Source organism: Dermacentor andersoni, chromosome 5, assembly GCF_023375885.2.
Source record: "Dermacentor andersoni chromosome 5, qqDerAnde1_hic_scaffold, whole genome shotgun sequence".
Lineage (NCBI taxonomy): Eukaryota > Metazoa > Arthropoda > Arachnida > Ixodida > Ixodidae > Dermacentor > Dermacentor andersoni.
Window position 1 is genome coordinate 146,372,586 of NC_092818.1, and position 16,024 is coordinate 146,388,609.

The 16,024-nt window shown below is 46.2% G+C and overlaps 1 protein-coding gene across 2 annotated transcripts in view; it reads left to right on the top strand.

The window, feature by feature from the left end:
• The first annotated feature begins 1,958 nt into the window (after positions 1 to 1,958).
• Positions 1,959 to 16,024, top strand: part of LOC126531380 (RYamide neuropeptides-like) — a 67,338-nt gene continuing 53,272 nt past the window's right edge. For both annotated transcript variants that reach the window (XM_055071127.2, XM_050178885.3), the window contains exon 1: positions 1,959 to 2,147. The gene's annotated coding sequence lies outside the window, so the exon portion shown is untranslated. The remainder of the gene's footprint in view (positions 2,148 to 16,024) is intronic.

Below are 16,024 nucleotides of genomic sequence, written 5' to 3' on the forward strand. Positions count from 1 at the left end.
AAGTCGATTTCATTTCTAGTCTCACCATTCGGGCTCCTCTACGTCCACTTTCGGCCAACCCGCTTGCGGAAAAAGGTATTCATTATCCGCATATTATTCTGTTCTGCAAACTCTACTGATAACTCTCCTCTGCTATTCCTAGAGCCTATGCCATATTTCCCCACTGACTTGTCTCCGGCCTGCTTCTTGCCTACCCTGGCATTGAAATCGCCCATCAGTATACTGTATTTTGTTTTGACTTTACCCATCGCCGATTCCACGTCTTCATAGAAGCTTTCGACTTCCTGGTCATCATGACTAGATGTAGGGGCGTAGACCTGTACAACCTTCATTTTGTACCTCTTATTAAGTTTCACAACAAGACATGCCACCCTCTCGTTAATGCTATAGAATTCCTGTATGTTACCAGCTATGTTCTTATTAATCAGGAATCCGACTCCTAGTTCTCGTCTCTCTGCTAAGCCCCGGTAGCACAGGACGTGCCCACTCTTTAGCACTGTATATGCTTCTTTTGGCCTCCTAACTTCACTGAGCCCTATTATATACCATTTACTGCCCTCTAATTCCTCCAATAGCACTGCGAGACTCGCCTCACTAGATAACGTTCTAGCGTTAAACGTTGCCAGGTTCATATTCCAATGGCGGCCTGTCCGTTAACATTCAAGTAAATCATTACGCAAGTAGATTTATCTTTTTCGGGTACATAATATATTTTCAACGGGCCAGGAAAAAGAAAGAAAAAAAGAAACTGATACCCAGCTAAGTCTGAGCGATGTGTGCGACGCATTTAGTAGCGACGTAGTGCAAAATTGCATACGATCAATCCAGTATTTTTATATGAAATTAACAAACTAACTGCTCTTTTAAAAAGCGTATGCATTGCGCGCTTTCAATTCATTAAGCGAAACAGTTTCCTGTCTCAATGAAGTATGTCGTAAAGACTACTACCAAGCTATGAAAACTCATATGGATATGTCGATGTCCAACAGCAACTTCGAACGGGACTCCAAGGTAAAATATTATGCTTCGGACAACCGGCGCCATACGCCACCAGTTAAGTGCTAGTTAAGCTAAAGTCCTTCGTGGTGCCTTCGGCAAATAATATTGTGCCTATACTCTAGCCCTGGAGGTAGTCCATCCACACTAATAGCGTTAACGTCGTTGGGCTTTTTGTTTCTTAAGCTTAACGGCCTTAACAACCTAAACGAACTGGCTGTTCGCTTAAGTTGTGAATCGAAGTGTAAGAACTCAACACGGGAAGGAACCACTATCGCGTGTGACCAGCAACACAAACGAAAAGTAATCACCTTTTCCATCTGCATATTCATGTTCAAAATTAACCACAGCCATCATACCACAAGTTGCAAGGTCTTTTTTTTTTTTCGCAATGCGCTAATGATCTGCAGTGGGTTGTGTGAGTGCTCGGGTCCGTTAATACACACGCGTATCGTTATTCATACTACAAACTGTGAACCAATTTCTATTTTGATTTTCAAGCTTCTGCAGTGACGAGAAACAGCTAGCTGCAATAAACCCTTCTCTTCCTACTCAGTTTTACTTTAACCACCAGTGCTGAACTAGCCAAGGCGCACCCACAAGTTCTGCGCGGCAAAAGGACCTCGTCGTCTTTTGCTTGGACGTATCGTGCGTTCAAGTCGCGCGGAAAAGGCCAAGAAGAAGCGCTCGTTGCATAAAAAAATCGAATGACGCAGCATAGTTCGCGCAAGAGCGTCTTGCGAAGGCAAACTTTAGCGTAGCGGAGAAGCAAAAATGAGAAAGGCGCCCAATAAGAGGAGTCAGAGTGCGCCGAGACGAGCGCGAGCGCTGTGGCGATTGGACGACGCCCCCGCTGTCGAGCGCCAATGAGCGCGACAGGCCGAGGTCACGTGCCACGGTGACGTCGTCCGCGCAGAGGCGTGCAGCCGACTCGTATACCGCTATAAAACGAGTCGCGAGAGCTGACCAAAAAACTTGGACCTCGCGCGGTGCGAGCAGTGCCAAGCAGCGGGGCAGCAGGAGACAGGCACATCGAAGAAGGCAGTGCAGCGCCATCTCTCGCCTAGCGACAGAGCTCCGGAGTTTTTATTCCGACTCGGGCCGCCGACACCGGGACCCATTCGAACCGCCGACGCCGCCTCTGAGAAGCTGTGAGTGAGATGGCTTGATCACCTGCTTGTTATGATGAGCTACGAACCGCATTCAATACGACGTCCCTATAGAAATACGCTCTTGTTTAATCACTCCCTTCAGCATGAACTACCTCTCGACAGGACATTCAAAGTTCCAAAGTTTCTTCTCTTAATCTGTTGTAAGAATGGCCTGTTTAGCGTCAGAGTGGAGAACAAATTGTTCATTCAAATGATTCAACATTTTTTGAAGGCCTAAAGATCACTCAAAGATGCGAATCGAGCAGTCAAGTGAACACTTGTACAAAAGTGTTTGAAAACTGAACTAGAGAACCGTTCAAAAGCTCTGGTATAACTATCTGCGCGTTACTCTATAATAGACGACGACGTTAACACACGCAGATATATTTACAGCGAAGATGCCTCTTTTATGGAAATATCGCTGCGCAAATGCGGCGACGAAAAATTGTAAACGACATTTTTTTTTTCATACTACAACCCATGGAAAATTCTTTCAAACACTATCAACAAAACGCAAGAATTGTTGTGATAAGACTCTGGAGACTCAATGCTCAAGGTACCCATCTACACTGCATGCATTTTGCTGGGATGGAAAGACTTCACATTTTTGTAGGACAGAAAGAGAGAGACTCTTTAAAGAATTTTGGAGAGATTTGCCTTGGCGCCGCTCTTAGCGTGCTGCTCCAGTTGGGCTTGGTGAATAATAAAATGAGGAGGTTACCTTATTGCCCTTTCTGGCTCGCAGTGTGTCAGTATTATCTTCAGTTTGGCAGCTGATCCACCAATCGAATTTGGCTGGCATTAGACTGCAAGCCAAAAAAAAAAAACATGTCAAAAGCCCACCCCAATTGAGACCTATTTCAATGTAGTAGGTTTATTGTGTTCTAACTTGTAACATTGCTCGCAAATGAGACAAAAGAAGCCAAGGCCAGCGTTACCAGAGATCCAGAAGGGAAGCCGTGTGGAACGAAAATTGTTTAAAAAGCATCCATAAAACAAGTGTCCCTTTATTCAGTTGAGGTGAGATTTTTTTACAATCAGTCAAAGCAAGGCGGTAACATAAAGCGTCAAATGCGACTACGGAGCCGTCCGCAGAAGTCGAGACTATTTCAACACATAACATACTTTAACACGATACCCACACCGTCTGCGCCCGTTTTCCCGAATGTTCGATCTAACGGCGAGAAAGAAGCTGTAACCAATGAAAGCCGCAGGCCTCCTTTGCTTAAGCGCCGAAGAAACAAAGGAAAAATACCCTTTTTCGTGAAATGAGAACTGATTTTTTTTATTCCCACTCCATTGCGCGCTGCCTCTTAAAAACTAGCTCATTTGTAATCAGTTTCAAGCCGGAGCGAAAATGCGCGCTACTTGCGGTGAGCCATTTCCTTCTCTCTCTCTCTCTCGCCTTCCCACCGAGCGTTTCCTTTTGAGAGGGCATGTACACGCAGTGGAAGATGCGCTAATGTTCGACCATTAATTGGCTTGTACAGAATGAGTAAGCAAGCGCGGCGTCTCGTGCATTCTTTGCTGCCAAACAGTTGGCCCTGAAGATAATTGGACATGCGGCGTTCTTACGAGGAACGATGCATGCATCGAGGCACGACGCCGTTGCAGAGACCACCTATTTCACTGCCGAGTTTCAAAGCGGGCGCATGCTTTTGAATTACATTTTTTTTTTTTTCTGTGTAGCACCATTGCTCCTCCAGAAATCTTATCGCGTTAACCGCAACGCTTTCCCCCAGCCAATGCGGTGCTCAGAAACGGTTCGCGGCGATATTTATGTCACCGCCAAAGGCTGAAATTCTATTGGCCTACATCCGGGACGTCGTCGTCGTCGCATTGTCGCTGTTCTCATTCGGCCAGCTTGCGACGTTTTACGAGAGGCCGAGCACTACGATTCGAGTGACTGGATTAACTTTCATATAATAAGCATTTTGTCAAAAAAGCTTAACGAATAAGTTACCCATATGAAGGTGCCAAGATGCGGAAGGCGCAACGCACTAATGCGTGCGATATTTTCTCCAGGTTAACTTTGGTGCTGAATTCTGAACAAGTGCGTGTAAAGAATGTGTGTAGTGCTGATCTACCCACTTTTTTTTTTTTTACAACTTGACGACTGTGTTCGGAGTGCAGTGCGCTACGACCACCCTGTTAGAAAACTAGAACGCCTCCTCTTCGAGTCTCATTCCTAACATTTTTTTTTTTTTTTTGCTGCAGTAACACATTGCCTACATAAAGAAATATAGCAAGCGTTACTGACAGAAGTTCCCGTCGCAACGCTCGACGCCCATGGTTAGTCATTTGGAAACTACTTCTGGCATTGCTGTTACGTTATATGCTATGGCGAGGTCGTTACTCGACGACATTATCTGATTAGGCGCACTGCGTATATATGCCAGGCACAGTAGCAGTGCGTCGCTGGCTAATTCGTGCCTTACTAGAGATGGTGCGAATAGAACCTTCTCGCAAGAGGTGCTGCCTGCATTTCGCGGCATATGCATTACTGGCTCGCGCAGCAACTGTCATTGAGTTAATTTCATTGTGAGGCTTTGGAAACGCTGTCCGACCAGAATCGCGACGCTCTCTTCTCGCACATGCTTGAACTACACGCGACGCATAGTGCACGCCTCGCGTTAAGCATTGTACGAAACTTCCGCTATAACGTGATAGCTCCGGGAACGGTTACGAATTCGCGACGTGTCTGTCAGAGTAAAGTTCGCTTCCTGTTTTTCTTAATGTGCGCTCCAGACAGCCGATTCTCGACGGCGCGTGTTATGGACGAGTTAACAGAGCTATGATGCGAGCAGGAAACCCTGCTTATGAAAAGAATTTCACTTGTCAGAATGCGCGGCGTTGTCGCAGTCGTGAACGAATGAATATAGGAACTGCTTTTTCCAACTGATCACAAACGCGTGGTTTTGTGTGTCGGGCCTTTTGTGCATTGTTTACCGTCTCTTTGTGCACTACGTTATATATGGAATTGCGTTTGTTTTTTCTCCGCTTACTCAATTTCTAGCAAGAAGACTGAGTCATGCAGCACAGTGCCGCTCCACAATCGGTCTGACAGAATTTTAGAGAGTACTTGCAGCTGCAGGTATAACCTCGGGTAATCATTAATGAACAGTAAAACGCTGTGCTCGAGAAGAAAATATTATTAACTATCTGGCGTGCTCATAATAGCCAATTACGATTGGTGACCAATACGTTAGCAAATGACTAACCGTCTATAAGCAGGAACATATTAAAAAAATATGCAGGTTTGTAAAATCTTCCGACGATTAGCAGACGTCTGCTCAAGGTATCGTAAAGCTGAGTACATTTTATCTGTGTAACAGAGCACAAAGCTGTAACCGCATCAAACGGCACACCTGCGAACAAACTGTCTGAACAAACTTGATCGCAATTGAGTAGCATTTTGGTGCATGACATCTTGCTTTCCCACAACAGGGCGGCATAAGTACCGTCACAAATTTTCTCGTTGGCTTTTTTTTTCTGTAATTCCCCGCTACCCCAGCCTTCAACACCTTTGAGCATTTTTAATAGACTCTGTTTTCTGTAAAACATGACACAACATTCTTAAAATCATACCACGAGCCCAAATTCGTAAACTTTACGAAAAATTGGCGAGACTTGCCAGGTATGGAAACGTAGTTCGGACGAGTTTTCGGCATAGGCATTACTCGGCGTCAGAACTTCCATTTTAGGTAGCGCGATAGACGACTTGCTAACAAGCATGGAATGTGTTCGATACACTGATGGATTAAAGCGGACGACCATAAGAACGCGTTTTATCTAGCATAAAAGTCGGTGAACTCGAAGTTTCGACAAATGAACGCAGAGACTCAAAGCGATGCCCACGCGGTAGATGCGTCCCGAACACTTTCCGATTGGCTGCCCTTTAGGTCGCATTCATAACAAGGGCTGCATGGCCCGTTCACACCGTTAATGAGCGTGATGTTATTTACTGGCGCGGCATAACGTGGGTATCTGCTCCGTCATGTGAACCCGTCGTCGCCTGAAACCAAATTTCAGTGTGATGCTTCCCATATTGTCATATATAGTGACGGCACCTTAGGGCATTATTATCACGTAAATATGGGCCCTAACGTAAAACTATTCCAATATGTTTTTATTCCAATCTCCTGACGTCAAATTTGCGTAACCAACGACGCAAGCACCGGGCGGTCACCCGCAGTGTTGTCTGAACAGACCACTGAAACACTCTCCCCGTTAATAGGCGATCACTTTTGTTTGCTTTAAAAACGAATAACATTGCCTACACTGAGTGGCTTGTCGTATCTAATTGGCTGACAAGAGGCGAGGAGAACGCTCAAGTGGAGAGGGATTCGATGGGGCAGAGCCAGTGCAGTGAAAATCGATAACCGGATGAAGAGGGTGGTGCCGGCGTCTGCGATTAGTCCATTTTCCCTTACTTAGCTTGCGGTGGCTGGTCAAAAATCACTGCGGCATGCAACGGAAGCTTAAGAATGATGTTAAAGCGGATCTTCAGCAATGAAGAGTAGGCAGAATGAGGTCGTAAACGTGCCGAAAGTGCTCGAAAACGTTACACGGCCACGCAAGAAGCTTTATTATACGCAAATAAACCCAAGTGCCCTCTGGTAAATGCGAGTAGCCGGCGCCTGAGGAATCGGCGGCAGCCATCTTTTATTCCTTTCGGAGCGGGGCAATCTGTGGCTATTCAGAAGAAAATTCAGTTTTGTTCGGCATATTAATGCATCTTTAATGCGTGGTCGTCTCTTTGACACGGTGAGTTCTTGCGGTTTTGTGACGTCGCGTGGCAGACAGGTGAAGTGGGTGCAGCCCGAAAACTTTTGACCAATAGACGGGGGGCTAATGGCGAGAAGGCGTTAAATCAGAAATAAATATTTTGCTTTTGTTCGGTCCAATCATGAATAATCAGTGTGTACACGTCATGTCAGGTAGGGAGCTATAGCGGTTTTCGTGACGTTGCGTGACAGGCGAAGGGGGGTTGGTTCAAAAAGGTTTCGACCAATCGCGGATAGCTGATAGCAGAATTGTAATAGAAAAGTTTGGAATAGTTTTACGTTATAGCGCCCTGTATCTCATTATGATTTTAGTTTAATCTCCTGAGGTCAAATGTACGTACCTGCCTACACAAGCAATGGGTGGTCCACTACCTTGCTGTACAGGCTAATCAAACGCGGTTTTCATTTACAGGAGGCCGCTTTTGTTTGCTTTCCAAGCGAATAGTACTGCCTATTTTTACAACTCTTCCATATCTAATAGCTTGACAAGAAGCGAGGAGCGCTCAGAAGTGGAAAGGGTTCGGTGGGGCCGAGCGAGCACAGTGAAAGCAGATAACTGGATTAGGAGCATAGTGCCGGCGTCTGCGATTGGTCCGCTTCCCCTTGATTAGCTTGCAGTGGGTCGTTGAAAATCGCGGTGGCGTACAAAGAAAGGTTTAAAATGCCGCTAACGCAGATCCTTACCGGAGAAGAGTTGGCAGAAAGATGTACACGTGCCTAATGGGCTCTTTAGTGCGTAAACGCCACTTTGAAGAAGTGAGTTTTCGCGGTTCTGTGGCGACGTGTGACAGATAGACAAGGTGGGCGCAGCGCAAAATATTGTTACTTATAGCGGAGGGCTAATGGCGAACAAATTGTAGAATAGAAAATCAGTGTGTACACGTCATATCAGATCGGGAGTTCTCGCGGATTTCCCGACGTCACGTAGTAGACAGGCCAACTGGGGATGGCCAGAAAACTTATCGACCGATCGCGTAGGGCTATTGGCAGAAATGAACTAGCAACAAGCTGGAATAGTCTTACGTTACAGCACCCTGACTTCACAATAATCTGGCACTGCGCCAGCCTATAGCTACGAGACGTGCTTGGCTGCTAAAAACAGTGCAGACGACGTTCTGGCGGCGACCCGCCGTGGTTGCTTAGTTGCTTTGGTGTTCGGCTGCTAAGCATGAGGTCGCGGGTTCGAATTCCGGCCACGGTGGCCTCGCCTCGATGGGGCGAAATGCGAAAAGACCTTGTACTCAGCAAAGAATTTGTTTGGGTTGTTGGTAACTCACACTTAACAATCTTTTCGCGAAAAATTTACAAAAAGCACAAAGGAAGACGAACAGGACAGGCGCTAACTTCCAAATAAGTTTCAATGTCAGATGTCATCATTATATACAGACGAAAAGAAAAAAGACGAGAAAGAACGTAACTAATTGATCGTTCTAACATGTGTGCGTTACTAAGCGCTTGGCATCAACTGCCATCAACAAAATTTATTTATTCGGGAGATAACAAAAGAAATGGTGAGCTAATTAGCACACTCATAAACATCGCAACTTATTACTCTAGCTTCCACAATTTCGTGCGTGCACCGATCTTTGCCTCTAAACAAGACTGCAGTGTTTCTTGAGGGCATTTGGTGACAAGCGCCTAGTAACGCACACATGTAAGTACGATCAAATGATTAGTTATGTTCTTTCTTGTCTCGTCTTTTTTCTTTTTTGTCTGTTTTTCTGTATATACGGTATTCACGACATCTGCCATTAAACATTAGTTGGAAGTGTTCCTTCGCGCTTTCTGTAGATTCTGCGCTAAAACAGCGTTAAGCGCGTACTTAGACGCACGTTAAAGAACCCCTGGTGATCCAGATTATTCCAGAGTTCCCTACTGTGGCGTGCTGTATAATCAAATCGTGGTTTTGACACGTAAAATTCCGCAATTTGTTATTTTTTTAACGTACTCACGAGCAAGTATACGCGCCTCAGGGGCACGCACCATGGGCTTGGTCGCTCGAGAGCTATCTTTACCGTAAAACGTTAACACCCTACTCCACAAGCTGTTGGAAGTAGTGCCTTGAGTATCAATACTACGCACAGAAGCGCATTTTAATTGCGACACCATTTACAATCTAACAGTTTTCCTATAGGTTTCCCGTGCGAAGCATATGTACAGGGTAGTGTAATTGAAAGGAAAGGCTGAACATCTACCTGGGCTCCGTCCAACAAAGCATAGACGACTTATACTTGGAGCATCTTCGCTAATGATACCGCTTTCAGTAAATAGATCGGGTACAAGCCTGTGTATATGTAAGAAACAGGCGCGAAGGCGGAGTCGCAGAGAGATAATAACAACCTGGTATTGAGGCAATCGATAAAAGGGCAGCGCTAGTGCTTCATACGCTGTGTGCGGCATAGCTTTGGTGATGTGTCGCAAAAGCGAACGTTTTTGGCTCCATTAAGACAGGGTCAGAACGTGCCCTCAACCTGGATGTGCAAGGATTCTCTTAGCTAAAAGCACAGTCCATATTTGAACACTCGCGCTCATCTCGTTTTCATGACAATCGCTATCAGGTGTGGCAGGTGCTCATTCTACGGCCTTGTTTCCTTGTTTTACAGAGGAACGGATGTGGACTGGATTTGAGAGGCTACCATTGACAACAAAGCGAGTTGTGCAATGGCTATAACAAATTAGAACGCCGTTAAGCACTGTGGATTCAACAGTAGCGTGTTCCAAGAGAGAAAATAAAAAGGAATGCCGGACGCAATCAAATGCTTTTACGAGGTCAATATGAATCATAGCAAGCTGCTCATAAGAAGTGGAACAGTACTCAATACCCGTACGAGCGACGTGTCTGTTAGTTTCTATCGGACGGCCTTTGATACCCCATGTTTGGTGAGGACCAATCAGAATTGAAATCGCTAGCTGCAAACTATTTGACAAAATTTAGCAAAATTTTTGTATTCAACGTTTGACAATGTAATTGGTCTATAACCCTCAACACAACGAAAATTTTCTCTGTCAGTACTTTTAGGTATTAACACTGTGTGGCTTTTTGTGAAAGACCTTGGTAAATCCCCTAAATCAAAACTCATTAAAACTATCTTCAGTAGAACAGCCGTAAAAATAAGCTTAAATGTTTTATAAAATTCATCTGAAATGCCATCAGGACCGGGAGTTTTTGACATCGGTAAGTGATCAATGGCAACCGCTACCTCCTGTTCTTCGTCACACAGTCTTCGTCAGTTAGGGGAGTTATTATAGAGACAAAGTACTGCAGAAGCTTGGTATCCTAGTTCCCAGAAACATCACCGAAGAGCACCGAATAGAAGTCTTCGAATTATGACACGATATCACTTGTGTCAATTATTAATGCGCTGTTCGAATACCTGTCGGTAATAACTTTCGCAGGAGGGTGTCGGTGTTCATCTATCAAAGCTTGACGGCTTCTCAGAAAACAATCACGATTATCACGTGACCGAACACGGGCGCTTCTATAGCGCACTGCGTCAAGGTTTTGCAAGTCGCATTTCACGTTTGCAATGTCATCAGGTACGTTTCAGGAGCTTCACATTCAAGCTCATAAAGGCTATAAAAACATTTCAGCAATTTCTTATCTTCGTAGTTTTTGTAAAATGACTTAGCAGAACCAATTTCAATGGCAACTGATCTGATTTCCTGCTTGAAAAGCTCCCATGCAGCGAATAAAGGCAAATCAAGAGTGAAGCAATATTTCAGAGCTAAGAAGACCTGATCAGTAAGCTTTCTATCGCCAATAATAGATGAATTCAACTTCCAAAGTGCCCGCTGAGGTCGGAAACTAACACGAGTGTGTCCGCCCAGTCGCGCAGCTATACCATGCGCTGGTCAGAGAGCGAAATAGGGTGAGTTTTTCATAGGAGACCTCTCGAAACCAACGATGACGAAACATATATACGATCGAGTCGAGAATGTGAACGACCTTGCGTGTGCATATATGAGCAAGATATTTGCCCCAAATGCTATTATATCTATGAGCCCCGTATCTTCAGTGATGTTAAATAGCCCTTCACTACTTTTGTCCCTATGTTTTTGTGTAATAAACGGTCATACACGTCGCGTACACCATTGAAGTCTCCTAAGAGAACAACTCTACGGTCACAATCCAGTAAAGGAGCTAGAGTTTCAAATAAGATTATCCTTGCGAAATCATTGAATGCATAAACGTTAACGATGTGCCATGATACACTACGAAAAAAAATATCGTGACATATCAACCGCCCTTCAGAGTCTATATTGTAAGTTAAGGCGGTATACGGAAGGGTCGGCCGCAGAAACAAAAGGCAACCAGCCGGAAACCCAACAGCATGCGACACACAAACATTGTACCCAGATTAAAAGATCTCTAGTGTCCTTGCAGTGTCCTCATCAATTTAGATCTTTGTTTCCTGAAGGGCGACAAAGTCGAGTCCTTTGCTAGATAACAGTCGGTGTAGCTGCAACTGCTTCTGTCGGTACCGGAGCCCTCGCACATTAAGTGTTGCGAAATATAGTTGCTGCGAGAGCACCATGTTGACTACACACCCTGTGCTGCCATTGCTCCGTTAGACCGGGTATGAAGGACAAAGTAGATTCCTCTCCTCCACCAACACCAGGCCTCCTAGATCTTGACCATCGGAGTTTCTTCTTATGTTTGTGTTTGACATCGGCGATGCGGTTGCCTGGAAGAATTAGGCGTGCTATTCTCCTCACTCGAAACGGAGGTCGTCGAGGCACGACGCTTCGGCAAACTTTTGCTGGAGAGTGTGTCAGTCATAGCGGTAGGGCCCTAGCTCGGTACCTGAGCAGCGGCGGTTTCTGCAACTGGAATGCCTTCTTTGGCAGGATCGCTGCTAACTGTCATAATGGCCTCTGGCTTCTCACTTCCCTATGCTGCCTTTTCCACAGGCTCTGACTGTGCCGTTCTGATCTCCTCAGTCGATTCGGTCCGGCTAGCTTCTGCGTCGACCGGTGACGGTTCTTTGCTGATGTCAGCTGGCAGATCTCCCGTCGCATCTAGGACCTCCGTGACATCGATGATGTGCTCCTGCAGTGCGTCATCTGAAGGTAGTCTGCGATGCCACAGCTTGTCAGCATACGTTACTACGCAGTCTGCGGCCGTGTGCCCAAGGCGTCGGAAATCATCACACCTAGGCAGTAACGGCAAATGTGTCCAACTTTGTGGCAGCGAAGGCACAGTGGTGGCTTCCCACGAATGAGTAGAAGATTTGTATGCCGCAGCCTGTCCACAGGTGTGAGATATCGTCTACACTGGCTCCATCGGCAAGTGACAGAACAACCTCTCGAATAAGGGTACGCATTTCTTCCACATCTGATACCTTGAAGCTTTCCTTTCATAGTGACAACACCTTTCCGAAAGTCTCGAGTGCCTCACATATGTAAGCATCCTCAAAACGTTCGGGAAGCCACTGCATCTCCTTCTTTACTTCCGCCGACTCCGGATCAATCACAACACATCGCTAAAGCTTAACCAGAAATTCATTGCAGGCAACTAATAGGACCTTCGCAGACGTCGATTTACATGTCACCATCCAGACATGGGATATCTGGAACTGCCAGATTGAGCGTATTTCTCTCAAGTTTATAATATTCCGGAAGGCATCTCTAAAGTCTTGAGGGCGGTAAGGGCGTCCGGCTAGGTGAGCATTTAGTAAAACGGAGTCGGTGACGAGCTTACGAGTTGGGAGACGAGGCAGCACGATGCGATAGTCATTACTGCTGGCTTGAGTCTGGGCAGCACCTCGGCCAGAAACCGGTTGATCCTGTTTAGCAGAGGAGACCAAAGCGCGACCGTTTGGAACGCGACGCCAGCACTTGCTAGCTTGCAGCGGAAAAATAGCATATACACGCGTCCTAGCACGCGACGAGACACGCGATGTTAGATGCGCGCCGCGTAGCGTTTACACGTGCACAATTTTCATTTCAGTTGCATAATATTACACAAGGTGGCATGCCATGTAGCAGTTGCATTCGTAGTGGTACAAGGTGGATAAAGAAGCCTTGAGGAAGAAAAAGAAGATTAAGGAGATGTATACAAAATTGCTGGAATGAAAGACATTCATAGGATACCTGAATAAATCAAGCAGGCTAGGTGACTGTCACCGCCCCATTTCAAGGGGGATGCCAATAAATCATCATCATCATCATTAGCATCATATCGTGTCACTTGTCACAAATTTACATGCGCTCCTCGTAGCGTCGTTACGTGCAAATTTTGCATTCCAGTTGCGTTGTTTTCCAGCAAGTTTCCCGACATGTAGCGGCTGCATGTAGCAGTGGCGTGTAGAACTTGCATGTTGCATATAGCTGGACCTGGTCAACTCAAGCGGGCTAGGTGAATATTTGTCACCACCTCATTTCAAAGGGGATGCAAATAAAAAAACTTCGTCACCATCAACAACAGCATCGTATCGTACGACGGGTCCAGGGATGTGACATGTGCGCCGCGTGGTCTCGTTACCTGTGATTCGTCCTCGGTACAAGTTAAGGTACCTCCTCGCAAGGTACGAACCCACCAATGCGTGCTGCCGAAAATGGAGCTCCTACGGAGGCGCTCCTCCAGCTCATGCGGTGACTGTGCCGCTTATGCCGCGCAGGCCTGCGACTTTTACAGTGAAGTTGTTTATGCGGACCCTGTGCCGTCGTTGACGGAGTTCGCTAAAGCTATCATCATCAGCAATGGCTCGAGCGCCGTCGTCTTCTTCCACAGCTGGCTCGTTGGCGCCCCTTGGCGCTACCGCCCGAACGCGCTCGTGCCACTGCTCCCGCGTTCGTCGTCGTCGTCTTCCACAGCTGGCTCCATTGTCGCTCGTCATTCCTGCGTAGAATTTCCCTTCTGTCGTCCTAATGGTGAGGCCGCGTTTAGAGGGGTATGAGCCGTTGCTTAAGGGGGTATGAGCCGTTCATTGTTTTACGTAACGGACAAAGTTAATTCTGAAGCAATTTAATTTTTAAGAATCGCAAGCGGCAATGCCGGGAGGATGCTACTAACCCCGCAACCGAGCAAACTCGAGACATCGAACGCAAGCGAAAATGGCGGACTGTGGGCATACCGTCTTTGACGTCGTACTCTCCGTCGCAGGAGAACGTCTGTTAAACTCATTAAGAGACACAAAGACGTTAATCGTCAAAACAATTGCAGCGCTCGCATCTCCAGTGGTGGGCCTTGCGCCCAATATACGGAACTTTGGATTCGTGGTTCCGCACATTCCATTCCAGCTACAACTATGGGAAGACCCCGAGTAGTCCGTGCTCTTGAGGAAGAAGCTGCCTACCGCGAGCATCAGCAAGAGTTGGCTCGTGAACGGGCTCGTCGTCGTAGGACCTGCCTCAAGCGCAAAAAAAAGAACAAGAAAGAACACTGGGAGAACCGGAAAAAAAGGCACTCAAAGCATGCACACCACGCGAAGCACGCAAAAACGTAAATGATGTGAAACAATGGTGAAACAAAAGGTATGCATCATAGAACGCTTGCGAATTTTGACTTGCATGGTGTAACTCTCGGTGTAACTAGCACAGCTTCGCTGTTCGACTATCAACACGGACTGGAAGGAGCGGTGATTTTTTTGTATTGTACACCATATACAAGATCGGCCTTTTTTTTTTTCAATACACCAACTACGGGATCGCCCCACTATGCAAATGCAGGGATTCCGAGTTCGGCCCTCTTTCCTCTGACTCAGAGAGAAAGCGACCAAGCAGACATGTCAAACACGGAAAAGGCAAACGGGGGGGGGGGGGGGGAATAAAAAAGTTCCGCTTTAATAAAGAAAATGTGCATGTTAAAGCTGATATTTCTTGGACTTAAGATATTTACGCGCGCATTTGTTGTTTCATTGCGTAATTAATTCCGTAGAGAACAAAGCCTATCACCAACACATACATATACGCTTCCACTGCTGCAGCTTAGTGAGCGATTGAGCGGCATCCTCATTTAAAAATGACAGTGACAGAAAATTAGTCAGTGGCCGTGAACACCGGAATCAGTGCTTAATAAGTGCTTACTCTCGCTATTTGTCTGAGCGCGGCAAAAGGCAAAGTTTCGAAGTACCTCCACCGATTTGTCCCTTGCTGCCTCTGAAAGAGACCATCACATACAAACAAGAGCTTAACGGCGGCAAGAGCGTAGACTGACATTGACCGACGAAACTGTATACTGTACTGAAGAAAGGATAGTTTGCAAACAAAGAGTGCTTCATTTCGCGGTCCTTTGAACCTATAGGGCTGTAGAATTTATAAGATGTGAAGCTGGCCAGCTTCAAAGCTCTTAAATGCCACTCACAGTAGAGACCCGGCTTCTGACGGCAAGTCAATCAATTTAGCCTAGGTGACTGTCGCAAGAGGATCTTAAACGAACCTCTCTCACTTCTACATCTAATATTTAGGCTGCAGGCGTGTTGTCTTGTTCACGGCAATCATTTATCTAGGCGCCTGGACGCTTCAAAAATGACCTCCCCCCCCCCACCCGCCCCCTTTCCATGTCCTAATTACTCGTGACTTCAAAGACAAACCGTCACCTCTTCTTTTTTTCCATCCCTCTTTTTAGTGTTAAGCGATCTACAAATAATGTAAGCTGTGCGCCAAACACGCACAGATTTCAGAGCTCAACGTTCGTATTAATGATGGTATATAGACCTTCCGGCGCGGCTTCACTGATCGCAAGCGCACGCGTGAAAGCCGAAGACGACGAACCAACACATTCGTTAGACGCTCGCTGCACGGACCGGTAACATCGGACGGCAAGGCAAAAATACGTCGACGATTTCGAAGATGCGAAATCGAAGGAGAGCATAGGTTCACAAGGCCTTCTTTGAGAGAAATGCAGCAAGTTGAGCTTTTCTTTTTTTTTTTCTCGTCCGCGCCACGACGGGATGGGCGTGCATTCCACCGACGACATAGCCTTATTGGCTAAAAGTAACAAAATTATGCATACTCTTCTACTCAAACAGAATGTACCAACGCAGTGCGAATTGGCCGCTTCAAAAACATCAAACGAGGAGAGTTAGAAGTACGTCCACTTCCATACAAAAAAAAAATGGGAAGAGACGGATACAATTCGTATGCTTT